At 40.8% G+C, this 27670-nt stretch overlaps 1 protein-coding gene across 11 annotated transcripts in view; it reads right to left on the bottom strand.

Moving 5' to 3' along the window:
- PAK1 (p21 (RAC1) activated kinase 1) overlaps window positions 1–27670 on the bottom strand; it is a 235227-nt gene that overhangs the window by 77030 nt on the left and 130527 nt on the right. For 3 of the 11 annotated variants that reach the window (XM_082627863.1, XM_082627873.1, XM_082627864.1), the window contains exon 1: window positions 1162–1344. The exons of the other annotated variants lie outside the window; for them this stretch is intronic. The gene's annotated coding sequence lies outside the window, so the exon portion shown is untranslated. Of the gene's footprint in view, window positions 1–1161; window positions 1345–27670 lie in introns of those variants that run through there. 11 annotated transcript variants of the gene reach the window in all.

Genomic DNA, 27670 nt, shown 5'->3' with positions numbered 1-27670 from the left:
GGGCAGGGCAGGAAAAATGATCAGGAGTAGGAAGTAGAAAGAAAAGTGGGGAGAAGATGATAAGGAGGTAGAGTCACAGAAAAAATGGGGGGAGGAAGGCAGTCCAAAAGAATCAAGGTAGGTTAGTATCAGGCCTGACATGTGTTTCTTGGTTTCAGATGATCAAAAAGGAAAGAATTATAGTGATTAAGACATTACACAGCCTCAAGGTCTGTCATTAGCTTGACAGAGTAAGGAGGAAGCTCCAGAGAAGACAGCCAGAGTTTAAAGCAGCTTTATGCCCAAGTATCAAACAATTGGCCAGTTTGCAGAAAAACCATTAATATACCTTGATCTGCTTCTTCCCAACCCCATCTCCCTACACCCAATACACCCACACTCAACACTAAAATAATCAGCATCCTCAACCTCTGCCTCGTCTGTGAAGTCACTGGGTCCTGAGCAGCCCAGTAAGATGTCATTCAAAAGACTGGCTGGAAGACAGGGTACCAAGGTCTGTTTCCCAAGTTTACCTATCTCCTACAGTTTTGAGGGGGACATTTCTGTAGTCCATTCTAGGGCTTTTACCAACTCACCTGTCCAAAAGGCAGTTTGACAGCCTGAAAATGCCAGAGTCACAAACAAAATGTCAAGCCCTTCATTGCACAGATAAGGAAACTGAGGCCCCACAGAGGCTGCCTGAACAGGACCAGCCCTCCCACCCCACCCCAGGTCTCCCAGCTCTCAGTTTACTCCACCTCTTAACAAGTCACTTATAGTGCAATGCCCCTCCCCAGCACCCAAGAGAAAAGCCCCCATGGTCCCAGTAGGCCATCCGCTAATCCAAGGCTGAGGAAAGCATCACCCTAGCCGCCAAGCAGAAGGGTGCTTGCAAAGGGGCAAGGCTCCTGAGGCAGAACAAGTTCCCCCAAAACCAGCTTCCCCTTCACACCCTTCCCTAGCCAGAGCTCTGATTCCAGTGCTGGCCTAGGCCTGGGTGGGCTCATCTGGGGGTTCCACCCTAAACCCCTTCTCTCACTTAGGGTCTCTTAAAGGAAGAGACCCTAAATCTACCGGACCCGCGTCACCACTCCCCGGAAGCCAGCAGAGACGTGTCCCCCCCCACCCCCGCCCGCCCCACCACCGCGCAGCTGAGCGCGCCCCAGGGTGGGCCAGCATTACCTGGTGGCGGGAGATGGCCCCGGCATCTCTGCCTACGGTTTTTGTAGCAAAGCCGCACCTCCCTCACGCCTGGCCGGGCGCGCAACACCCTGGGCTCCACCCAGGTGGCTCTACTTGGCTGGGGCCGGGCTCCCAGCAGCTCGGCCGCCCCAGCTCTGGCTCCGGGGCGCAGCACGCTCCCGCCCTCGCAGGGCGCAGCGAAAGCTCTGCTCCAGGGTTGGCGAAGCAGAAGGGGCGGGGAAATAAGGGAGGGAAGGAGGCGGGAGAAAACCGCGCTTCTCCTTTCTGCAAAGAGGCTCTGAGGAAAGGCGGGGAGACTACTACCTTGCCACCCTCTCAGCTATTCTCCCCAACCTAGTCTTCAGCAGGGGGTAATTTCTCAGTGAATCCAGGCTTTCCAGGGACTGCCAGAGCTTCCTGGGTGGGCCCCAGAGTCAAGGAAGAGAACCAGAGCTCCCCTGTGCCTTAGTTTCTCCAGCTGGGTCTGGACTCCAGGACAACTCAAATCAAACCTAGCATTCTATCAGATTAGGCTTCAAGGAAAGAAATGCACCCACCCACCGCCTTCAACAAAGGTGTCAGGTTCTAATTCTAATGCCCTAGGGAAAACACTGGGTGGATGCTTATAGCTGCTTCTAAGCAAAGAAAGCTCAGCAGCAGCTACCATTTATTAAGTGCTGTTGTGTACCAGGTACTTTACAAAATCTTATGTCTATCTCACCACAACCTTATGAAGTAGACACACTACCAATTCACGTGTCAAAACTGAGTTCCAGGAAGAATACGGTTTTGTACAATAAGAATTTCTTAAACACATATTGTGAATCAGGCATTGTAAAGGGCCCTGAGCAGAACAATACAGAATATTTACCAACACTGGCCAGACCCCCTAAATACTAGAAGTGCCCCCCAATAATTGAAACAATAAAAAAACACCTTCACACATTTCCAAGTGCTCCATAGGACGTAAAATTACCTCGTCAACTACCCCTCTATGTCTTGCTCTTGAGAGAGATGTCAGGAGTCAGATTATGCAGGGTCTCTTGTGGGTCATAACTAGGAGTCTGGGTTTTGTTCTAGGTTTTAGCAATGGCAAAGCTTTGGAAGGTTTTAAGCAGAATGACAAGGTCTAATCTATATTTTTTAAAAATCACTGACTGCCGAATGGAGAACAGAGGGGAGAGTTATGCAAATAAGACAAGTCAGTAGATTCTTTCAGAACTCCAGGCAAAAGAAGACGGTAATGATTTAGAATAACATATTGGAAGAAGAGATGAGAAGAAACAAGAATATTCTAAACATACAGCTTGGAAGAAGCAGCAGCCGAACTCGGTAAAAGACAGGATGTGATGAGTGAGAGAGGGCAGTGACTTCCCCAAGACCACACAGCTGGTAAATGACTGAGTCATTCCAACTTTGGTCTGACTCCTAAGCCTATGCTTTATTTCTCTCTGCCATGTCAGTCATCTTTGTATTGACTACCATATCCCTCTCCCTACAGCCTGGCAAAGAGCAGGTAACCAGCATTATGTCTGATCAATAATTTAAATGTACTAGAGAGAAATTTTCCCTGACAGATGTCTACACCTCCATTTGATATGCCCAAAGTAATCTAATTGCAGAAGGATGTAGAGGAAGAACTCCAGGAGGACAGAAAGAGCTCTTCTGTTAAGTATTTTTCACCTTTCCCAGACCCTGAGTACTTGTGCTATTCCAACTATCAGAGTCTCAAATTTGGTAGAGGAGACAGGAAATTTCTTGGCGATCCCCGTGCCCACACAGAGAATCGGTCAGTGATACAGACTGCAGGGATCTGCTGCACTCCGAGAACTCAGCTTCAAAGTAGTTTTAGGATGTTCTTTTGCGTCCACACCCTTGTCCTTCTGCTTATGAATGAGAGGAGAACCAAAAAGAGTCCGCAGTCTTGGACAGAGTGTTTCAAAGTAATCATCAATAATCATAACATCTGACCTTACCCAACTTCCCATCCCATGCAGCATTTGCTCTTACAGATAGGCTCTGCTGGAATATGCAGGAACAGAAAGCTCATCTGCAACGAGCACTATGAGACAGTGCTTCCTAATATTCAGCCAGGTGCCTCTCTGTAAACTCCCAATTCTGGCCACTAGAGCACTCAGAAAACATCCTTCAACGCCAAATCATATTAAAGGCTTTCAGATATGTGTATATGGTGATCTATCAAGGCCATGCACATTTTCTCTTCTCCAGAATAAACACACTCAGTTCTTTTAATCATTTGTTCATTCAATAACTATTTAAGCATCTTGTACAAGCCACCAGAGACATACACACCATCGAACAGGACTACACCTTCAAGAAGTTTACGGTTTGAGTGTGGCGGTTTTTAACTCGCCCTGTGTATCAATATTACCAGGGAAGTTTTAAAAATATATACTGAAGTCCTAGCAGAGATTCTGACTCAACTGGTCTGGGATGTAGCCTAGGCAACGTATCTGATCAATATAACTATAGCTACATATAGATATCTATCAGAGGACTAACACTACCTGATTTCAAGACTTACTATAAAGCTACAGTGATAAAGGTGGTGTGTTATTGGCGAAAAGACAGACAGATATATCAGTGGAACAGAATAGAGACCCTAAATAGACATACACAAATATAGTCAACTGATACTTGACAAATGAGCAAAGGAAATTCAATGGAGAAAGAACATTCTTTTCAATGAATGGTGTGAGAACAACTTGACATCCACCTGCAAAAAAATTTAGACACAGACTTCACACTTTTCACAAAAATTAGCTCAAAATGTATCCACAGACCTTAATGTAAAATGCAAAACTATAAAATGACTAGAGGATAACAAAAGAGAAAACCTAGATGACCTTAGATTGGGTGATGGCTTTTTAGATACAACAAGAAAACCACAATCCATAAAAGAAAAGGTTGATAACTTGGAGTTATTTTAAAATTATAACTTCTGTTCTGCCAAAGACAGTATTAACAGAATGAAAAGGCAAGTCATAGACTTGGGAAAATATTACCAAAACAAACATTTGATAAAGGACTTATATTCCAAATATACAAAGAACTCTTAAAACTCAACAATAAGAAAACTAACAACCCAATCAAAAAATGGACAACAAAAATCTGGACAGACACCACACCAAAGAAGATATAGAGATGGCAAATAAGCACATGAAAAGATAATCAACATCATATGTCATTAGGGACTTGCAAATTAAAACACAACAAAATACCACTACTTACCTATTAGAACGGCTAAAAGCCTAAAGAGTGATAACACCAAATGTTGGTGAGGATGTGCAGCAACAAGAATTCTCATTTACTACTGAGGGAATGCAAAATAGTACAGCCACTTTTTTTTTTTTTTTTTTTGCGGTACGCGGGCCTCTCACTGTTGTGGCCTCTCCCGTTGTGGAGCACAGGCTCCGGACGCGCAGGCTCGGCGGCCATGGCTCACGGGCCCAGCCACTCCGCGGGATGTGGGATCTTCCCGGACCGGGGCACGAACCTGCGTCCCCTGCATCGGCAGGCGGACTCTCAACCACTGCGCCACCAGGGAAGCCCAGTACAGCCACTTTGAGAGACAGTTTGGCAGTTTCTTATAAAGCTAAATATAGGCTTACCATACAATCTAGCAATTGCACTCCTAGGTATTTATCCAAATGAGTTGAAAAACCTGTCCACAAATATTTATTGCAGCCATATTCATAATTGCCAAAATTCAGAAGTAACCAAGATATTCTTCAATAGATGAATGGATAGACAAGCATCCATACAATGCGTATTACTCAGCAATAAAAGAAATGAACTATCAAGCCATGAAGACCTAGAAAAACCCCAAATGTATACTGCTAAATGAAAGAAAGCTAGTCTGAAAAGGCTGACTCCAATTATATAATATTCAGTAAAAACTACAGAAGCAGCAAAAAGATCAGTGGTTGCCAGGGGCTAAGAAAGTGGGGGCAGGGATGAACAGATGAAACATAGGGTTTTTTTTTTTTTTTTTTTGACTGTGCAGCACAGCATGAGGGATCTTAGTTCCCCAACTAGGGATGGAACCCATGCCCCCTGCAGTGGAAGCTCGGAGTCGTAACCACTGGACCGCCAGGGAAGTCCCCACAGGGCATTTTTAAGATGGTAAAACTATTCTGTATGATACTATAATGGTGGATACCTGATATGATGCATTTGTCAAAACCCATAGAAATATACAACACAAAGACCTTTAGTTAATAATAATGTATCAATACTGATTCATCAATTGTACCCACTGATACAAGATGTTAACAGAGGAAGTGCTGGGAGGAGTGGGAGAGATGGAGTACATGGGAGGTCTGTGTACTTCCTGGTCAATTTTTCTATAAGCCTAAAACTGCTCAAAAAAATAGTCTATTAAAATAAAATAAAAAATAAAGGGCAAGTATCAAACAAACAAAAAAAGACATATAAGATAAACCTCAGTTTCTTTTTCATTAGATTCATTAGACCTAAAATTACTCTGTCAAATTACTGTAAAAGTTTCTAAACTCTCTCAATTTCTATGCTTACCTCATTGCAGACTGGGAACAGTTCAAACTCTACTTTGGGTGATCTGGGCACCTTTTACTAAACACAGTCCTGTTTGCAATGACCCTGGTGCAACTAGGGCACCTTCCACTAAACACAGTCCTGTTTGCAATGACCCTCTTACTGCCTGGTACCCTATGGGAAAGGTGATAGTCTAAGTGCCGTCTATCCCCTATAGAACGTAGTTGGACTATCACCTCCATTAATTATACTTTGTACTTCTAATAATTCAGTCTGAAGCTGCACTAGCTTTTTAGTCACTGCAGTGCCTTTGGCTGACACTGGCCTTAGGCAGCCAAAACCACAATTTTCATAAGAATAGCATCAGGCTAGGTCTCCTCTAGGCTCCCCATATTTTGCCATTTCTTTCAGACTTAAAATAGAACTTCACTGCCATCCACCTTAAATTTCATCTTTTTTGGCTTCAACCCACCTTTTCAAGCTCACTCACTCTCGCTCGCTCATTCTCTCTCTCTCTGTCTGTCTCTCTCTGTGCCATCTAGCATAGTAGTTTTTCCTTCCAGTCTTTATCACCTGAAAATCTAGTAAGTATTCTATCTCGTCAAACATCTACCATGTGCCCTTGCCTGTACTTGGTTATAGGGATTAAAGATGACATAGAAATGGCCTATGACTCCAGGAATCACCACTAATAAGGGAGAGTGGCATACATAAAACTGTAAAAGGTACTGCACTAGAAAACTGAATAAACAAAATAAACAGGATAAGATGGAAGAAACTACAAAACATGTATCATATAGTATAAGGCAGGACCACTAATGTCTTTAGCAAGGAAGATCAAATTCAGGCATCTTCTATTCTAGATTTCAGTTCTCAAAAACCAGATGCTGGTTTGGTTATAGTATGCAGACCAGCCAGCTCACATGCTGTCTGTTTCAATGGTGGGTACTGCTATAGGAAGCTTGGCTAACCATGGCTTCCTCTGATGAAATACAAGACTCATGAAATTGAGGTATATTAATAAGAAGCCAGCATTTTATTTATTACTGAGGGCTAGTAAATTATAATCAAGGAAGAAACTATTAGCTAAAGAAATTAAAAAGCAGAATCAAATGAGGTAGAAGGGACTTTAAAAGACTAAACTACAGGGCCTCCCTGGTGGCGCAGTGGTTGAGAGTCCGCCTGCCGATGCAGGGGATACGGGTTCGTGCCCCGGTCTGGGAGGATCCCATGTGCCGCGGAGCGGCTGGGCCCGTGAGCCATGGCCGCTGAGCCTGCGCATCCGGAGCCTGTGCTCCGCAACGGGAGAGGCCACAACAGTGAGAGGCCCGCGTACGGAAAAAAAAAAAAAAAAAAAAAAAAAAAAAAAAAGACTAAACTACATAGTCAAAGAAAGAAATAAAATCCTACATATATCAAATAACTGGCCCAAGTTTACACAAGTTAGCAGTTAACTTGTTTTAAGTGAAATTACTCCTTGCATTTATATAGTCCTTTGGTTTTCCAAAGTAAATAATTCACAAACTATTTATTCAACCCATGGATCTTGACCAGTGATGTTTTGTCTATGTAGTCATCTTAGCCTAATCAGGCCCTTTCAGGTCATTCAGCTGACTTCTACAAGCATGTGAGTTTGCAACCACTGTTAACACTATATAAAGGCTAATGATCAGTAAGAATTAGCAAATTTTGTTTAGACATTCCAGGTTTCAACTGATAGTGGCTATAGGATTTGAAAATGATTGTTTTTATTTGATTCTTGTGCAACCACAAATAATTTAAGACCAATACATTTACTGATTGAGAATTACAACTTCTGATATTACCAGTTAAATGTAGGAGGAAGTGGGGACTTCCCTGGTGGTGCAGTGGTTAAGAATCTATCTACCAATGCAGGGGACACGGGTTCGAGCCCTGGTCCGGGAAGATCCCACATGTCACAGAGCAACTAAGCCCGTGTGCCACAGCTACTGAGCGTGAGCTCTAGAGACTGCAAGCCACAACTACTGAGTCCGTGCACCACAACTACTGAAGCCCGCGATGCCTAGAGCCCGTGCTCCGCAACAAGAGAAGCCACTGCAATGAGAAGCCCACACACCCCAACGAAGAGTAGCCCCTGCTCACCGCAGCTAGAGAAAGCCTGCACACAGCAATGAAGACCCAACACAGCCAAAATAAAAAATAGTAATTTAAAAAAATAAAGTCTTTTAAAAAAATGTAGGAGGAAGTCAGTCAACAATGATGATTTTGGTTCTATTAAAATAGTCATCTGATATACCATTCTTTCTTGTAATTACATGGCAGAGCCAGTTGTCTATTAAGGACTATGGAATGAGGTGGAGAATAAAATAAATAAATAAAAATAATGGCTTACCAAAATACTTCAAGAAAAGAAATAAGCAATGGAAGGATGGAAAAGGGGGGAAAAAGGCAAAAATCTATTCAGTGCCAGTCAGATACAAAGCAACTAACTAAATCAAAATGTACACGAAGTTCAAACAAGGTAAAAAGTACAGAGAAGGGAGACACCAACTACATCTGTAGAGCTGGGGGAAGCTTTGTGAAGGAGACAGTATTTGGGTTGGGTATTAAAAAGGAGTAGAATTTTCATAAATAGAGGTACTGAGAATGGGGGTGAGGGTTGAGAATCCCCTTGAGGGAACCACAAAAGCAAAGGCCCAAAGGAGGAAAAAGCATGAGCTCTGTTTAGGAAATAAATAATCTAGACATTCAAGGAAATAGTAAATAATCTCATCATTCATTCACCATTTACTGAATTTGTTCTACATGCCAGATACAGTGCAGTCACAAAGGATGAAAATATGAGACCTACTTCTTACTTTCAAGAAAGAGCATTTTTAAAGACAACAGAAGACAAACCCGTGTCACTGACAGTCAGACTTAACAGATCCAAAAATCTGTTCCTACTTCACCTGTCCCCATTTCAATGCAATTCTAATCTTCCAATTACCCAAGCCAAAAATCTGATTCATCTTTTTTTAATATATATAAATTTATTTATTTATTTTTGGCCGTGTTGGGTCTTCGTTGTTACGTGTGGGCTTTCTCTAGTTGCAGCGAGCAGGGGCTACTCTTTGTTGCAGTGCGTGGGCTTCTCATTGCAGTGGTTTCTCTTGTTGTGGAGCACAGGCTCTAGGTGCGTGGGCTTCAGTAGTTGTGGCACGTGGGCTCAGTAGTTGTGCCTCACGGGCTTAGTTGCTCCGCAGCATGGGGGATCTTCCTAGACCAGGGCTTGAACCCGTGTCCCCTGCATTGGTAGGCGGATTCTTAACCACTGCACCACCAGGGAAATTCCAATCTGATTCATCTTTGACTCCACTTTTTCTATCACCTTTACCTCAAAGTCACCAGCAAATCCTAACAACTCTACCTTCAATATATATCTACAATCCAATCACTTCTCATCACCTTTATTGCTACTGCCTTGGTCCAAACCATCAGCAACTTTTACCCAGAATAGTGGTTCTCAATATTTGGAGGCTAGGGAGGAGAGATTTTTCTCCAAAGGAGAAATTTGGCAATATCTAGAGAAACTTTTGTTGAAACAACTGAAACTGTGACTTAGAGTATTGCAATAGACTCTTAACAGATCCACTCCTGCCTCCCAGAGTGATCCTTTTATAATGTAAGTCTCAGATCACATCACTCTCTTCTGCTCAAAATCTTCCAGTGGCTTCCCAAATCCCTCAATGTAAAAGCTAAAGTTCTTATGAAGACCTACAAGGCCAGACATGATCTTACCTCTATCCTCCTCCTCCACCCCCCATCTTACCGTGCTACATCTCTGACCTGGTCTCCTACTTCTCTCTCCTTCACTCACGCTGCTCCAGGCACAATGGCTTCCACCAACAGGCTATGTACACTCCCACCTCTGGGCTTTGGTACCTATGGTCACTCTGCCTAAAAACACATTTTCCCCCAGATATCCATATGACTCCTTTCCTCACTTCCTTCAGGTCTCTACTCAAATATCACTTAATCAGAGGTCTTCCCTGACCACTCTTCATAAAACGACAGGAACCTCTCTTCACTCCATCTCAGCACTCTTTATTCCCTCCTACTCTGCTTTATTTGTATCCATAGCACTTACCATCAACTGACATATTTGTTTGCTTTTTGGTTGACTCCCACCAATAGAACATATGCCCCACAAGCAAAAACTCTTCCTTTATCCCCAGACCTAAGAACTATTTATTGCACACAGTAGGAGATTGGTAAGTAATGGCTGAATGAATAAGTGAATGAATAAATGGAGCTGGAAAGACCAGTCAAGAAGAAACTAGAAAGACCAATGAAGGCCAGAAATGTGGATATAATCTTAGAATTGGCCTAAAGAAGAGATTGCTCAAGAGTGATTATCTTGTCATATGCCATACAAATCACCTTGTCTTCATCAAATAGAGACAGAGAGAGTAACGGGGAATTCTATTTTATATCAATATAAGAACATTATAATAATCATAAGTATACAATAATGAAATGGATAATCTTTAAAGTATTAACACCCCCAATCAACCTCTCAGCACGTAGGATGCAGTAACAAACTACTCTCCCATAATTTTCCCCTATGCTTATCCTTTTGGATTCAGTTCAAATGTCACCACCTCTACCAAGGTTTTTCCAAACTCCCTCAAACAGAGTTAGCCACTCCTACTTATGGCCCTCAGAACAATCTGTCCACTTAGCCCAATTTACTAAAAGTGTTTGTTAATATATTATTATGACTGAATTGTTCCCCCCTTACCTCCAAAATTCATATGTTGAAGCCCTAACCCCACCTGTGACTGTATTGGAGACAGGGCCTGTAAGGAGGTGATTAAAGTTAAATGAGGTCAAGGAAGTAACTTCGGAGGAGGATCTGATGGATATGGAAGTGGTCGTGGATTTGGGGATGGCTATAATGGTTATGGAGGAGGAAGAGAAGGATATGGTGGTGGAGGACCTGGATATGGCAACCAGGGTGGGGGCTACAGAGATGGTTATGACAACTATGGAGAGGGAAATTATGGAAGTGGAAATTTTAATAATTTTGGAAATTATAATCAGCAACCTACTAACTATGGTCCAATGAAGAGTGGAAACTTTGGTGGTAGCAGGAACAAGGGGGGACCATATGGTGGAGGAAACTATGGTCCAGGAGACAGTGGAGGAAGTGGGGCTTATGGAGGGAGAAGCCAATATTGAGCTTCTTTCTATTTACCATGCGCTTCACTGTATAAGTAGGAGAGGATGAGAGCCCAGAGGTAACAGAACAGCTTCAGGTTATCGAAATAACAATGTTAAGGAAACTCTCATCTCAGTTATGCATAAATATGCAGACTACACCAGAGTAGATGCAGAGAGCCATTTTGTGAATGGATTGGATTATTTAATAACGTTACCTACTGGGGAGGAAGGATTGTAAAAAAAAAAAATGCCTTTGAGACAGTTTCTCAGCTTTTTAACTGTTGTTTCTTTCTAGTGGTCTTTGTAAGAGTATAGAAGCAGTCCTTCTTTGATAATGTTAAATTTGTAAGTTTCAGGTGACGTGTGAAACCTTTTTTAAGATTTTTCTCAAAGTTTTGAAAAGCTATTAGCCAGGATCATGGTGTAATAAGACATAACGTTTTCCTTTAAAAAAAATTTAAGTGCGTGGGTAGAGTTAAAAAGCTGTTATACATTTATAATTTAATAAAATAATTCTAGAGGAAAAAAAAGTGAAATGTGGTCATAAGGGAGGAACCTCGATCAAATAGAACTGCTGTCCTTATAAAAGAGGAGGGCCTCCCTGGTGGCGCAGTGGTTGAGAGTCTGCCTGCCGATGCAGGGGATACGGGTTCGTGCCCTGGTCCGGGAAGATCCCACATGCCGTGGAGTGGCTGGGCCCGTGAGCCATGACCGCTGGGCCTGTGCGTCCGGAGCCTGTGCTCCACAACGGGAGAGGCCACAACAGTGAGAGGCCCGCGTACCGCAAAAAACAAAAAACAAAAAAGAGGAAAAGACACCAGAATATCTCTCTCTCTCTCTCTCTCTCTCTCTCTCTCTCTCTCTCTCTCTCTCTCTCTCTCTCTCTCCCTCCCTCCCTCCCTCGAGGACAGAGTGAGAAGGCAGCAGTCTGTAAGCCAAGAAGAGAGCTCTTACAAGAAGCCAAATCCTGCCAGAACCTTGATCTTGGACTTCTCAGTCTCCAGAACTGTGAGAAAACAAATTTCTTTTGCTTAAGCCACCCAGCCTAGAATATTAAAACATATACCTTTTCACCTCTAGACTGAAAAATTACTTTATATCCCCATTTACTATTATATCCCCAGACCAGAATATGGCAACTTTAATAAAATGTAGGCACCACTACATATTTTTATGGAATGATATAGAGTACAAATATGTTTTTAAAAACCATATTAAAAAGTCATTAAAGTCAAATGACTTTCAAATGCTTAACCAAGAACTATTCTTCCCTTCATTCTCACTAAATAAACTCTAATTTTGTTCAGGAAGGCAATGAGACAACTAAATATTCGTTTTCCCAGCCTTCCTCAAAGTTTGGTGTGCCCATGTGACACAGTTTTAGCCAGTAAAGTCATGAAAAGCTTCTAAGAATTCTGGGGAAATGGTTGGTTTAAATACAAAATAGGACATAGAAGAAGTGCTAGTTCTGCCTTTCCCCCTTTCTTCTTCCTCAAACATTCCTGCTGGAGCTACAGTAGCTGCCTTGTAACTATGAGATCATAAGCACAAAGGCTGAAAGCAAACACTCTAAGGATGCAGACTGGAAAAACAGAAATAGCCTGGAATTCAAATGGTATTGTGAGTATCTGAACCCATGTCAGCAACCATCCTTTCTCCTCCAGACTTCTTGTCAAGAAAGCTAATCCCTACATTTTAAGTCACTGTTAGGTTTTTCTACTACTTACAGCTGAAGACATTCCTAATTAACACAAACAAGAAGCGTACTAGAGAATCAAGAGGAAGAGGATTCTTACTAGTCTGAATCCTCTATTCCTTATCAGCCACTGGCCCCTAACCATAAATGAATTTCTCTTATTAGCATGAGATTGGAGATGATCTAGCAAATTTTACAAATACAGAGTAGATATAAAAGGAGGACTGCACAGTAACAGACACCAGACAATCACTCTTCCTAATAAGTCCTTATTTTTATAAGAATAACGGTATAACTCTGTCTTCTTCAAAAATGGCTTTCAAGTTGCTTGCACATATAAAAGATAGATAAGATAGATAGACAGACAGACAGACATCCTAGGACAATAGTAATCATCAATGGGGTATAGGTCATAAAGTAGAAGAAAATCACAGCAAGTACCAAAAAACCCACACTGAAGGTAGCTATTGCAATTCATGACCGAATTTTGCTCTGTGCATCCTGGAAGCCAAATCAAAATCAAAAGGACGGGAGTGAAATTCAAACTATTAACTCTCATTGTCTAATGGAAGAAGTAATTCAGTTTTGTTACGAGACAACCATTATCAGTTAAAGCAAGGATTGGAAAACTTTTTTCTGCAAAAGGCCAGACTAAATATTTTAGGCTTTGCAGGTCATATCATTGCTGTCTCAACTACTCAACTCTGCCTGTGTAGCACAAAAAGAGCCATAAACAATATGTAAACAAATGAGTATGGCTGTATTGCAATAAAACTTTATTTACAAAGACAGTCAACTGGCCAGATATGTCCTACAGGCTATAGTTTGCTGACCCCTAAGTCAGAAGATTCTCAGATGTAAGCAACAGACTTCTTCTGGCAGTGCAGGAATTTGGCCTGAGTGCAACAGCCACCAGCATCAATGCTACTTCAGTGACAGAAACTCAACCTTGCAGGTGATGCTACCTGCCTCTACAGCCAAAGAGAGAAAGTTAGCTCCCCATTACCTTCTCTCTCATGTCATTAAGTCCTAAACCAAGTGTGGTGTGGGCATACGGTATTGGTGAAAGCTAGGTCACTGCCTGTGCCCTAGAAGCAAGGAAGTTTGAGAAGCAAGTATCTAAATTTTTATCTCCTTTAGGGGATAGCATCTTTGCCACCAAGAAGACTCATAAAACGGGGGACACGTGGCTTCCCTGGTGGCACAGCGGTTAAGAATCTGCCTGCCAATGCAGGGGACACAGGTTTGAGCCCTGGTCTGGGAAGATACCACATGAGCACGTGTGCCACAACTACTGAAGCGTGCGCGCCTAGAGCCCGTGTTCCACAACAAGAGAAGCCACCACAATGAGAAGCCCGTGCACCGCAACAAAGAGTAGCCCCCACTCGCTGCAACTAGAGAAAGACCGCGTGCAGCAACGGAGACCCAACTCAGCCATAAACAAACAAATAAATAAATATATATATATATTTTTAAAAACAGGGGACACAAAATGCTGTGCAGTAAAAACAAATGACAACTATCCATTTTAGTTAACTCTTACTTACACCTTCCTTCCATATATAGTTTTTTTTTTAAATACTCCAGCCTATCATCATCACTAATCAACAAGGAAATGCACATCAAAACCACAATGAGGGCTTCCCTGGTGGCACAGTGGTTAAGAATCTGCCTGCCAATGCACACGACACGGGATCAAGCACTGGTCTGGGAAGATCCCACATGCTGCGGAGCAACTAAGCCCGTGCACCACAACTACTGAGCCTGCGCATCTGGAGCCCGTGCTCCGCAACGGGAGAGGCCACGACAGTGAGAGGCCCGCGCACCACGATGAAGAGTGGCCCCCGCTTGCCGCAACTGGAGAAAGCCCTCGCACAGAAACGAAGACCCAACACAGCCAAAAATTAATTAATTAATTAATTAATTAATTAATTTTAAAAAAAACCCACAATGAGATATCACTTCGCATCTGTCAGAATGGCCATCACCAAAAAGACCAGAAATAACAAGTGGTAGAGAGGATGTGGAGAAAACCGTTCTCATGCATGCACTATTGGTGGGAATGTAAATTGGTGCAGCCTGTGGAAAACAGTATGGAGGTTTCTCCAAAACCTAAAAATAGAACTACCATGTGATCCAACAATTCCACTCCTAGGTATATATCTGAAGAAAATGAAAATGCACCCCAATGTTCATAGCAGCATTATTTACAATAGCCAAGATATGGAAGCAACCTAAGTGTCCATCAACAGATGAATGGATAAAAATGTGATACACACACACACACACACACACACACACACACACACTGGAATACTACTCATCCATAAAAAAGGATGAAATTTTTGCCATTTGCAGCAACACAGATGGAGGGTATTATGCTAAGTGAAATAAATCAGACAGAGAAAAACAAATACTCATATGTAGAATCTAAAAATACAACAAACTAGTGAATATAACAACAACAAAAAAAGCAGACTCACAGACATTGAGAACAAACTAGTGGTTACCAGTGGGGAGAGGGGAATGGGGAGGGGAAAGATTAAGAGGTACAAATTGCTATGTATAAAATACATAAGCTATAAGGATATATTGTACAACACAGGGAATATAGCCAATATTTTATAATAACTATAAATGGAATATAACCTTTAAAATTTGTGAATCAGTATGTGGTACACCTGAAACATAGACTATTTACCTCAACTATACCTCAATTAAAAAAAGAACAGTAGAGAAAAAAATACACTCCAGCCTAACATATTGTCACTAACCCTAACAAACTAAAAATGCTCTCACCTTCTCCCCAAAAAAGGGACAACACACAGTCTCATTAGTTGCAACATCCCAATATTAAATTCTAAGGAATTTATCTCTATTTGTTGAGTGCTTTAAGTACCAGGTACTACTCTAAGCCTTCATGCCTCTGTTCATGCTGCTATTTCTGACTGGAATAGCCTTATCTCTCCTTATCTCCCTTAGTTTCCAGGAAAACTCTTAATCTTCAGGTGTCCTCTCCTCTAACTGGCCATCTCTGATGCAGTCCTGCCCAAAAGTTTGAATAGGTCCTCCTCCCTTAGGATATTAGAGCACCTCATGAAAACTCCTCACCTTATTTACCACAGGTGTCTTACATTTCCAGCCAGACTATAAGTCCCTTTGGTAAGGGAATGTTTCATTCATTCATTTCCATTCCCTCAGTACCTAATCAAAGCCTCATACATAGAAGGTTCTCAACAATTATATCTACTGATTCCAAACAAATCTAAAAAATAAGAACATCACATATCTTTTGGCCCAGCCACCTAATTTCCTTTTGTCTTGCTCTGATTCCTCTTATATCCCAGGATATATTCTTGTTTTCAAGGCTGCCTTAAATATCTCTCCTAAATATTTAAAATGCTGCAGCAACACAAGTGCTTCTTTAAAAAGCTGATTATAAATAAGTTCTTTATAAACCCAAAAGCAGCTTGAAGGTCCACTGTGTCGTCAAAGCATAAGACCATTTTAAAAGGTATATCCCATTTTAAGGACTCCTAGACTCAAAACACTTTTAGACACAGATTTTTCTTTAATGAGCTCCCATCTTTCTTGCCACTGAAATCTTTCTTTTCAATTAAGCTTAGACTCCAACTACAGTGTTCCACTGTGTCAGCCAAGGCTTCAGAAAAGAAGTACCTTCTATAAGATATGACAATGCCTAACATTTATGCAGTTCTTTACAATCAACAAAGCACAGTCGTATCCATCACCCAATTTAATTTTTGCATACAATCCTGTGAGATTTCTCCTCACAAGCAAAGCCCAGTCCCAAAGCTGTCTCTCGTGGACTACTACCACCACCAGGGCCACCCCCTAACCCCACCAAACACACACACACACACACACACACACACACACATTTGCTATGGCTCTTCTCACTCATACAGATAATCTATTATCCATAGTGAAGTGTGAGCAGCCTAAGGAAAGGAACCAGGACTACCAGTGTATAGCACAGTAAATGTTTGATAATTATCTGCTGAATAAACAAACCAAAGTGAGTTAGGCAAAACAGTCAGCATTTTTGTTTCAATAAAGTAGAAACTGAGATGACTTTCCCAAATTTTCCTAGCTAAGACTATAATCAGGGTATTCTTGATTTTCAATTCAGGACTCTTTTTACCATGCTGCCCTCTCCATGGATTGGTCAGTGCACAAAAGGAGTCCTGAGCTGGGACTCATAAGTCCTGGTCCTCAGACAAGCCACTTAACTTCTCTGAGCATCAGCTTCCTCATTTTTTACAAGTGGAAACAATCACACAGTCTTTTCCTCTCAGAACACACTGTGAAGACTAATATAAGATAATGTGAGTAGAAGTGACTTGAAGAGTGAAATGATATACTAGGTTACAGACAATGCTTAGGTTGATGACTCTCACTGTCACTGACAAAGTCAAAATCAGTCTGCCCTAGAAGAAACATATTTATCCTAATAGCTAAAAAATCAGCTTTATTGTCCTCATTTTACAGATGAGAAAACTGAGGCACAGAGAGCATAACACTTGCCAAAGACTGCAAACCTAGTAAATATTAGACCTGGAATTAGATAGAATTCTAGTTCATCACATCCTAAAGATCTTCCCATACTGCTTCGCCAACATTACAGAATAAAAGCTTACAATTGCCTCTAGACTGATGGAACAGTGCTAATCTTTTTTTTTTTTTTTTTTGCAGTACGCGGGCCTCTCACTGTTGTGGCCTCTCCCGTTGCAGAGCACAGGCTCCGGACGCGCAGGCTCAGCGGCCATGGCTCACGGGCCCAGCCGCTCCACGGCATATGGGATCTTCCCGGACCGGGGCACGAACCCATATCCCCTGCATCGGCAGGTGGACTCTCAACCACTGCGCCACCAGGGGAGCCCAACAGTGCTAATCTTGAGTTGAGAACATTTCATTGTCTCTCAGACCAAATCAAACTAAGTTAGCCTTGTAGGTAAGCGCAGCTTGATTGCCATCCCTGTGGTGCCACACCTCAGTAGGATGAGCTAAAAACTGAATATGTATATTAGAAAATGTTCTGACATGAATTTTGAAATTATTTTAACTAGACTGAAAATCTGGCAGGAAAAGCAAAAATGAACAATCTTTTTTTTTTTTTTTTACCATTCATTACTGTGATTATGAAACATGGAAAGAACCTAGGCTTTGAAATCGGACAGTTCAAACTTAGGAGTAGAAAAGAAAAACCTAGACAAAGGCCAGGAGGAGGGAATTAGCAGAGAGGATCAAGATATGACAATGGCTGGAGCAAGTAGGACTGGTAGTGAGACCTAAGAAAACATTCTTATTCTCTTCTTCCTCCCCAAACACCCCCACAACCTGCAAGAAACCTAACCTGTGATGCTTCTTTTCTCCCTACAGCACCTGAACAATGCAGATTAGTAAGTCACTGAGAAAGTCTAAAACCCTCCTTGGCTAACACTTCCTCCTAAATGCCTCTCCGGAGACAGAATGAATGGCAGACAGGCTGTCAGAAGACACGTGTTGTCATCATACTGTCCTTCATACAGTTTGGGATAGGGTTTTTTTTTTTTGGTAGTGATGTAGCTGCTATTACTTGCAGCTTTAAATACCCACATACGTGTAACCAGCAATTCTTTTATTTGGGAAGAGAGTGTAAAGAAATTTGTTTTAAAGAACATATTTGGAATGTACAAAAGAGGAAAGCCATGCGAATACATAATTTTCTCAGCAAGAGTTCTGGCATAGGGCAGGTATCTGACCCAGCAATGCCACTGTCCAAACCCCTTCCTGTAGTTAGAGCCTCTTAGACCTCACCAAGGCCTATAAGCAGATTTTAAATAAAAACAACAGACTCACAGTTGCTGTATGATCCAGCAATCCCACTCCTGGGCATATACCCAGACAAAACAATAATTTGAAAAGATACATGCACCCCTATGTTCAGAGCAGCACTATTTACAATAGCCCAGACATAGAAACAACCTAAATGTCCATCGACAGATGAATGGATAAAGAAGATACGGTATCTATATTCATTGGAATATTACACAGCCATTAAAAAGAATGAAATAATGTCATTTGCAGCAATGTGGATGGACCTAGAGATTATCATACTAAGCAAAGTAAGTCAGAAAGATAAATACCACAGGATATTACTTATATGTGGAATCTAAAATACCACAGGATATCACTTATATGTGGAAACTAAAATACAACACAAATGAGCATATCTACAATACAAAAATGGACTCAACAAGTATAGAAAACAGACTCGTGGTTGCAGGGGGTGGGGGGGAAGGATTGGGAGTTTGGAATTAGCAGATGCAAACTATTCAATATTATATATGTGATGGATAAACAACAAGGTCCTACTGTATAGCACAGGGAACTATATTCAATACCCTGTGATAAACCATAATAGAAAAGAATATGAAAAAGAATATATATATATATATATATATATATATATATATAACTGAGTCACTTTGCTGTACAGCAGAAAATAAACACAACATTGTAAATCAACTATACTTCAATAAAAGTAAAAAAAGAAAAAAAGACTCAACTCAGAATTCATTCCCTCGACAACTTCCATCAGGTGCTTTCAAGGACCAGCCAATGAATCAGAAACAGATAAAAATTAATCATGAAAACAGGAAGAATGAGGTAAGTACTCCATCAGAAGAAAAAAAGGGATTAATTTTTACTGTGAAGGTCAGAGAGGCTTCACCAGGTAACCCCCTCCCCTTAACAGTCCCCTCCACACTGTTCTCAGATTCTGACATCCCACACCAGACATGTGAAATAGGACCCCAAGGGATTCTGTCAAATTGTGAAGAAAGGAGTTGGCTAAGCCAGGTAGAGGAGAAGGCAAAGGCAAAATGGAAGAGTATATGTACTGGGCTATGTCTAAGGAATGGCCAGTGACCATGACTGGAGTGCAGGGTACACAGAAGAATAAACAAGAAATGAGGCAGGAAAGGCACATTTGGGTCAGATCTTAGAAGGCCTTGAATGCCAGCCTAAGGAACTTGAAATTTATTCTACAAACAAGGGGAACTATTATTAAGCAGAGCTATGGTGTTTGACATCTTTTAGAAAGATCACTCTAGAAGTATGTAAGGTAAGGTAAGATTAGAAGTGGTAAGGCTGTTAGCAATCTACTGTGTTATGATAGTCTAGTTAAAAGATGATAAGAGCAGCCCAACATTGTGACCAGAGCCTTAGCAGGGTGAGGAAGGTCTACACTGGGGAGGGGAGAAGGGAGAGGAAGCCTGGTAAGAAGAATCAGAGCCCAAGGTGGTGAGAAGGGCATCCACACATGGGGTAGCGAGGAGGACTGAGTACAGTGAGGAGGGCATCCATATTGGGTGTGGGGAGGGTTGCCTGATACAGTATGTCAGAGCCCAAGGTGAAGAAGTGAAGGAGTCCCAATGGTAGAGCAGCCTGGTTTAGGGTGCTGGAACCCACGCAGAATGAGGAGGGCATCCACACAGTGGGAAGAGCCTATAATAGGGAGCTGGAACTTCGTTTCCTCACTATGTCTACTGAGAGGGCCTGGGAGCAGCACCAACCCAAAAGCAATAAGCATACCCAGCAGCCAGACCTTGGCTTCTAAATACTACTAAACAATAAAAGAAATTATGGCTCCTTGGTGAAATGGATTATTCCAGGCCTGGGGCACAGAAAGCACAAATGAGTCTAGAATATCTTATTTGGTCAGAAAGAAAGGGAGTGGTCAAAGAGTAATAGGGACATAAAAGTAGACAGAAGCCAACCTGAATAGGACTCCTAGTAGCCAAATCAGGGAGAATTTGAACATCAATAAAAAATGATATAGCAATAGATTGCTACCCATTGAATAAAGTAGGAAGCCAAGAGTCCAAACAGATACAAATAACTATCTATATTGAAAGTTTGGCAAAGAGGAAGATATTTACATAGTTTCATAGTACCTTCTTATAAAATACGTATTAATTATAGCTTCACAGTGGAGAAGCCTGGCAGACACCATCCTGAGCAAGTTAGCAAACTGAACATCAACAGTAATGAGACAATGGCAGCAAAATATAATAGAAAGAATATGGACTCGAGTTAGGTCTAGTTTTGATTCCATACTCTGCCACCTTGGGCTGGTTATTTAACCTTTCTGAACTAGAATTTCCTCACCTACCAAATGAGATAAAGTTGTTCTTGTTAAGTGTTGGAGAAATAATGCTTAAAGCACCTATCAAAAGTGCCGAGAACAGTAGCGGCTTAAAATGTATCTATTACTTAGCTCTTTTTTGCTACATTTTATAACATTTTGCTATTATTTACAACATTGACAATCATTTGCATTATTGTTTATGTTTACATTATTTGATACATTATTTGCAACTCTAATTTCTGCAAATAACTCATGTTTATACCCAGTTCTATATGCATCTAGGATATCATTTACAACTAATATCAAGCCTATGAGATTATGCAATAGAAGTGGTATTCTCTTTTCAATTTGACAGATGAGGCAAAGGAAACATGAAGAGAATGCATTGATGTGCCCAATGTTTAACAGTTAGCTAAATGTATATCTCAGACCTGAAAGATACCCCCATCTCCCTCTCCAGTGGCCCTTGCTCCTCATAAAAGTTATGTGTTACTTAGGGACATGGCCTTTTTCAAGGGAATTTGGAATAATATGAAAGAAAATGATATGAATTCACCAGAATTTGGAATAATATGAAAGAAAATAATCTCTCCGAGATGGGAGTGTGATTAAGGCGAACTAAGAAGGAGTAAAGAATCTTTTTACCACTCAGAACCAGAACACGAATAGGCACCTAACTACCTAGCCACTTGAAACTTACCAAAAAAAAAAAACCCAAACTCTTCAGAAGGATTTAAGTGAAAGAAGCCCCACAAAAGGCAAGTAATTTCACAATACGTTAAAACTAGAAGGGATCTTAAATACCACAAAGTCCAACCTTCCCATGTACAGATGGTGAAGCTGAGACTTGGAGAAAGGAAAGGACATACTTCACAAAGAGTTACAATATGCCAACCCTAGGGAATTCCCTGGCAGTCCAGTGGTTAGGACTCCACGGTTCCACCTCTGGGGCCCCAGGTTCGATCCCTGGTAGGGGAACTAAGATCCTGCAAGACTTGTGGTGCAGCAAAAAAAAAAATGCCAACCCTATAATCACTGAATGGCCTGAAAATAAGTCACTGTAGAGTTCATTTGGTAACTATTTATCACACATCAACACAAGATACTGTCTTTATCACACTCTTGTGTTCTCAACTTTAAGCCTGTGTTTTTTTCTGTCTCCTCAATTACAGTGAATGGCGCCAACATCTTAGTAATCCATGTATTCCTACAGGCTTGGTAAGTAGTTGGTGCCCAATACGTACCTGTCATAAAATACAGTATGATCCCAGGTAGCAAGGTTGGTTTAACATCCAAAAACATCAATCAATACACCATATTAATAGAATAAATGAAAAAAAGCCATAAGATCATCTTATTGATAAAGAAAAGGCATTTGACAAAATCCAACACCTTTTCATGCTAAAAGCACTCAAGAAAACAAGAATAGATGGAAACTTCCTTATACCTGATAAAGGGCATGTATGAAAAACTCACAGCTAATATCATACTTAATTGGTAAATAATTGAATGCCTTCTCCCTAAAATCAGGAACAAAACAAGGATACCTGCTCTTGCCACTTTTATTTAGCATTGTATTGAAGGTTCTAGCCAGAGCAATTAGTCAAGAAAAAGAAATAAAAGCATCCAGAGTGGAAAGGAAGAAGTAAAACTTTTTCTATTTGAGATGACATGATCTTGTATACAGAAAATCCTGAGGAACCCACACAGGTGCACACATATACACATACACACAAACACACAGACACACAAAAACTATTAGAATTATAAAGTTCAACCAGGTTGCAGGATACAAGATCAATACAAAAATCAATTGTATATCTATACACAAGCAATGAACGATCCAAAAATCGAAATTTTAAAAAATTCCATTTATAATAGCATCAAAAAGAATAAAAGAAGTACAAGACCTGTACACCTTGAAAAATAAGAACAAAGGTGGAAGAGTCATACCTCCCAATTTTGAAACTTACTACAAAGCAGCAGTGTGGTACTGGCATAAAGATGAACATACATAGATCAACAAAACAGAACTGAGAGTCCAGGAATTAATGCTTATATTAACAGTAAAATGATTTTGACAAAAGTTCCAAGATAATTCAGTGGGAAAAGAATAGTCTTCAACAAGTGGTGCCAGGACAACTGGCTATGACGTTGGACCTCTACTTCATACCATATGCAAAAAGTAATTCAAAATGGATCCAACTTCTAAATGTAAGAGCTAAAGCTACAAAATTCTTAGAAGAAAACATAGGTGTAAATATTCATGACCTTGGACTAGATAATGGTTTCTTTAGGTATGGCACCAAAAACACAAACAAAAGAAAAACTAAATAAATTGGACTACATTGAAATTTAAAATTTTTATGCTACAAGCAATAGCATCAAGAAAGTGAAAAGACAATCCACCGACTGGGAGAAAATATTTGTAAATCATGTATCTGATGAGGGACTTGTAACCAGAATATATAAAGAACTCTTAACAAAAATAGTAAAAAGACAACCCAATTTAAAACTGGACAAAAGATCTAAATAGACATTTGTCCAAAGATATATAAATGGTCAATAGGCACATAAAAAGTTGCTCCACATCATTAGTAATTAAGGAAATTCAAATCAAAATCACAATGAGGTAGATGCCATTTCATATCCACCAGAATGGCTGTAACAAAAAAAGAGAATAATAAGTGTTTATGAACATGTGGAGAAATTAGAACCCTCATACAATGCTGTGGGAATGTAAAATGCTGCAGTACCTTTGGGAAAAAGTCTGGCTGTTCCTCAAAGGGTTAAACATAGGGCTACCGTATGAGCCAGCATTTCCATTGCTAAGTATATACCTAAGATCAATAAAAATATACATCCACGCACAAAAAGTGTTCATAGTAGCATTATTCATAGTACTAAAAAAAATGTGGAAACAATCCAAATGTCCATCAACTGATAAATTGATAAATAAAATGTGGTATATCCATACAATGAAATATTATTCAGCAAAAAATATCATCAAATATTACTCAGCAATAAAAAGAAATTATACAACATGGATGAACCTTGAAAACACACTAAATGAAAGAAACAGGATACAAAAGGCCACATACTGTATTATTCCATTTATATGAAATGTCCAAAATAGGCAAATCAAATCTAAAGAGACAAAAAGTAGATTAGTAGGTGTCTAGGGCCAGGGTGATGAGAATGGGGGAGAATGGTGAGTGCCTACTAATGCGCACAGGGTTTCTTTTAGGAGGCCAAATGTTCTAAAACTATTCAACAGAACATGTGATGACAGTTGTACAACCCTGTGAATATACTAAAAAACATTGGATTGTACACTTTAAGTAAGTGAATTTTACGGTATGTGAATTATGTCTCAATAAAGCTGTTAAATACACACACACACTATGGTAGAGTGACAAGAGCATCCCCTGGTCTTAAGAGTAAGACCTAGGTTCAGATCCTGGTTCTTACTACTCACTACCTGCATCACGATGACTTCTCCCTGAATCTTGTTTGCTTTATTTGTAAAATTAGGATAATAACAGTAATCACTACCTTTGCAAAATGGCTGGAAAATAAGGTAAGAAAACAGACATGAAAAGTGCCTTGCATACAGCTAATTTCCTAAGACTGTTACTTTCTCTTGATAGACATTTCTTGTCACTAGTTTAACTGACAAAAATATTTGAAAGAGAGAAGGACATTTTTCTCACCTGATTTAAGTAGCTTTGTGGTATTTTTCTACAAGCTATCGATAAAAAGAAAATGAGCAGACCCCAAAATTTACAATGAAGAGTAAGAAAGCTCTAAAGTTATGAACATAGGCACTCAGCATGCAGTACTGAAGAAAGAAGGGGTATAAGTAGATACCCGGTTGCCTTCTTTCCCTAGAACCTAAAACTACTTTGTTTCAATTCCTATACCCTGACCACCACATCACCACTGAAATATGAAGTCATTGTTCAGGAGAGATAACATGATTCCTAGTTCTGGGTTGGCAAGGAGAATGAGGCTTTCCTAGTTCACAGTAGACACTTATCCTGTGGTTGGAGGCCACACCAGGACACCAGTGGTGGGCAACCAAGGATGGAAAGGAGAAACGAGCAGCTGTTTAATACTTTTGTTGATAGAAGGGAACACCGAGGGATTTGCCTAAGGCCACACAGCAAAATCATATAATCTCAACTGTATGATAGGTATATGGCAAGCAAAACAATGTTTTACAAAGAATTCTGGGCCTGAAGATAGGGAAAATCAGATCTAGCCCCAAAATTGCTACCAAATTGCTGCCTAATCTTGAATAAATCATTCTCTCTGACTCTGTTCCCTTCCCATGTGCCTACTAATTCAGAAATTTCACAAATAACAGTTAACTACTGCACACACGGCACCGTGCTGAGATAGTGTGTTGAACAGAGTCTGTTTACATGTAAGTCTGTATTTATGGAGTTTACAGAATAGAACGCTACAGAAGTCAGATATTAAAAAATAAATAAGCAAGCCCATTTTAACATACTTACAACTTGTGATACACAGCCAGTGTCAATCAGGAAGTAAGAAGTGGGTAGGAGAGCACATATGCAGAAGAAAACTTCATCAACAAACTTTAGATTACAAATCAGAAGGAGTTCCTCTCACCTCTCCCTCCATCACAAATAGGGGCTCAGTATTTCTTTGCCATACACGTTGTCACCTGACTGCCTGCTGTTTTGTGTGGCTAGAGCATCATGGTCAACCACAAAAAAAAACCATAAAACATATACACAATAAATGGTAGCTCCACCAGTTTCTTCTCCTTTCTCTGAGTCTCAGTGTCTTCAACTATAAAATGGCGATAATTCTATCTACTTCACAACACTATTCTGAAGATAAAATAGGAATAAGTACTTTGGAAACTAATCTACTCCAGAGTGCCCCCAGTGCTCAGTACAGGGTTAGACACAGTACAGCTTCCCCATCTGTAAAACTGCAATAACACCTGTACCCACTTCACAGAGTGACTGTGAGGATTAAATGAGATAACATATACATAAGGTACTTAGCAGAGTCCCTGACACATAGCAATTCATAAAAACATTAGCTGCTATCAATTCACTTAACCTTATTCCCTCAGTTTAACCGTTTGTAAAACAGGGACGAGTGTACCTAACTCATAGGATTATTATGGAGATTAAATGGGCTAATATATTTAAAGCCTTAGAACAGTGTCTGGCACACAGTAGGTGCTATTTGAGATTTTATTATTATTATTATCATCATCATCATTAAATTTATCTTTTAACTGTCCCTACAATTTGCATGTATGTAGACCACTGGTTCTCAATCAGGGCTGATTTTATTCCTTAGGGGACATTGGCAATGTCTAGAGACATTTTTGATTGTCACAACTAGAGTGGGGGTAGATGCTACTGGGTAGAGGACAGGATGCTGCTAAACATCCTAGAATATACAGGACAGCCCCTAGCCCCCAATATAAAATTATATGATCCAAAATATCAATAGTCTCAAGATTGAGAAACTACAATACAGACTAAACAAATCAAACAGAAGTTCTCTCTTCCTCCTCCTCTAAACTCCTAGAGTATTTTATTTGGATCTTTCTTCTGGACTTTATTAAACAGGTATAAAAGTTTTAGACCTAAAACAGATTTTAGAGAGCTCCTTACTACCAAGAGCTAAAATGGGCAAGTAGTTTATGAAAGAACAGAGATTCAGTGGGAAAGCCAGAACTGGAACCCAGACCGGTGCTCCTTCCATGAGCTAATTCACATACCTAGCAAGCACTTCCTCTTTCTCTTCCCCACTCCCTCCAACCCTCTCCCTCTTCATCTCTCCCTCCCTCATCCCCAGGTTTGGAAACAAAATCTGTTTCTTTTCTAGCATCATCAGAAGTCAGAGAAGGGCTGACCTGTCTCCCCACCCTTCCATTGCCTGCCTTCTCAAGGACCTGCCCTTTAGAGCTCCAGCCTAGGCTCTGGACAAGAAGCCAAGATTTCTTCCTATTCACCTGCCCTGGGTCCTTTCTTGCAGGAGCCAAGCTGAAACTGCTTTGGTCACTGCCCTCTCCCGAGGTTAGGCAGGCGTTCTGCCTGAAAGTATAACTTGGGTCAGACAACTTGGATTAATCTCCTTTTCCTTGTCTATGGGAATGAACTAGTCTCCGGAAGGGGCCAAAGGCAAGCTGTAAAAACTTACTTTGGACTTTCTCCCCAGGAAGTGGTTTTGAAGACAAAAACGACTGTGGTATCTTGGTGAGGAAAACATGGAGAAAGGATACATAAGAGAAAAACACTGAGAGCTTTAACAGAGTACTCTGACACACACAGGACTTCTCAAACATTTCCCACATCTAATTCTTACCAGTAATTCAAGGACAAATGCCTGCCTCCTCAAAAAAACCTCCAATGACCACTTCAGTCCATGAAAATATTAAGCAAGAGTTCATTATGAGCTGGCCACTATGGTAACTTTATCTCATTTAATCTCCACAGTTTGAGGTAATTATTTATCCCCATTTTATTTTTTTAATATAAATTTATTTATTTTATTTTTATTTATTTTTGGCTGCATTGGATCTTCGTTGCTGCACGCGGGTTTTCTCTAGTTGCAGCAAGCGGGGGCTACACTTTGTTGCGGTTCGCGGGCTTCTCATTGTGGTGTCTTGTTGCGGAGCACGGGCTCTAAGTGCGCGGGCTTCAGTAGTTGTGGCACGCGGGCTCAGTAGCTGTGGCTCCCGAGCTCTAGAGCGCAAGCTCAGTAGTTGTGGTGCATGGGCTTAGTTGCTCCGCGGCACGTGGGATCTTCCCGGACCAGGGCTCGAACCCGTATCCCCTGCATTGGCAGGCGGATTCTTAACCACTGCACCACCAGGAAAGCGCTATCCCAATTTCAGAGAGGAAGAAAATGAAGATAGCAGAGGTTAGTAACTTACTTGC

This window comes from Mesoplodon mirus, assembly GCF_964341445.2.
Source record: "Mesoplodon mirus genome assembly, chromosome: 7".
Taxonomy (NCBI): domain Eukaryota; kingdom Metazoa; phylum Chordata; class Mammalia; order Artiodactyla; family Ziphiidae; genus Mesoplodon; species Mesoplodon mirus.
Note: the sequence above shows the minus strand (reverse complement) of the source record. Positions and strands in the feature narration are given on the sequence as shown.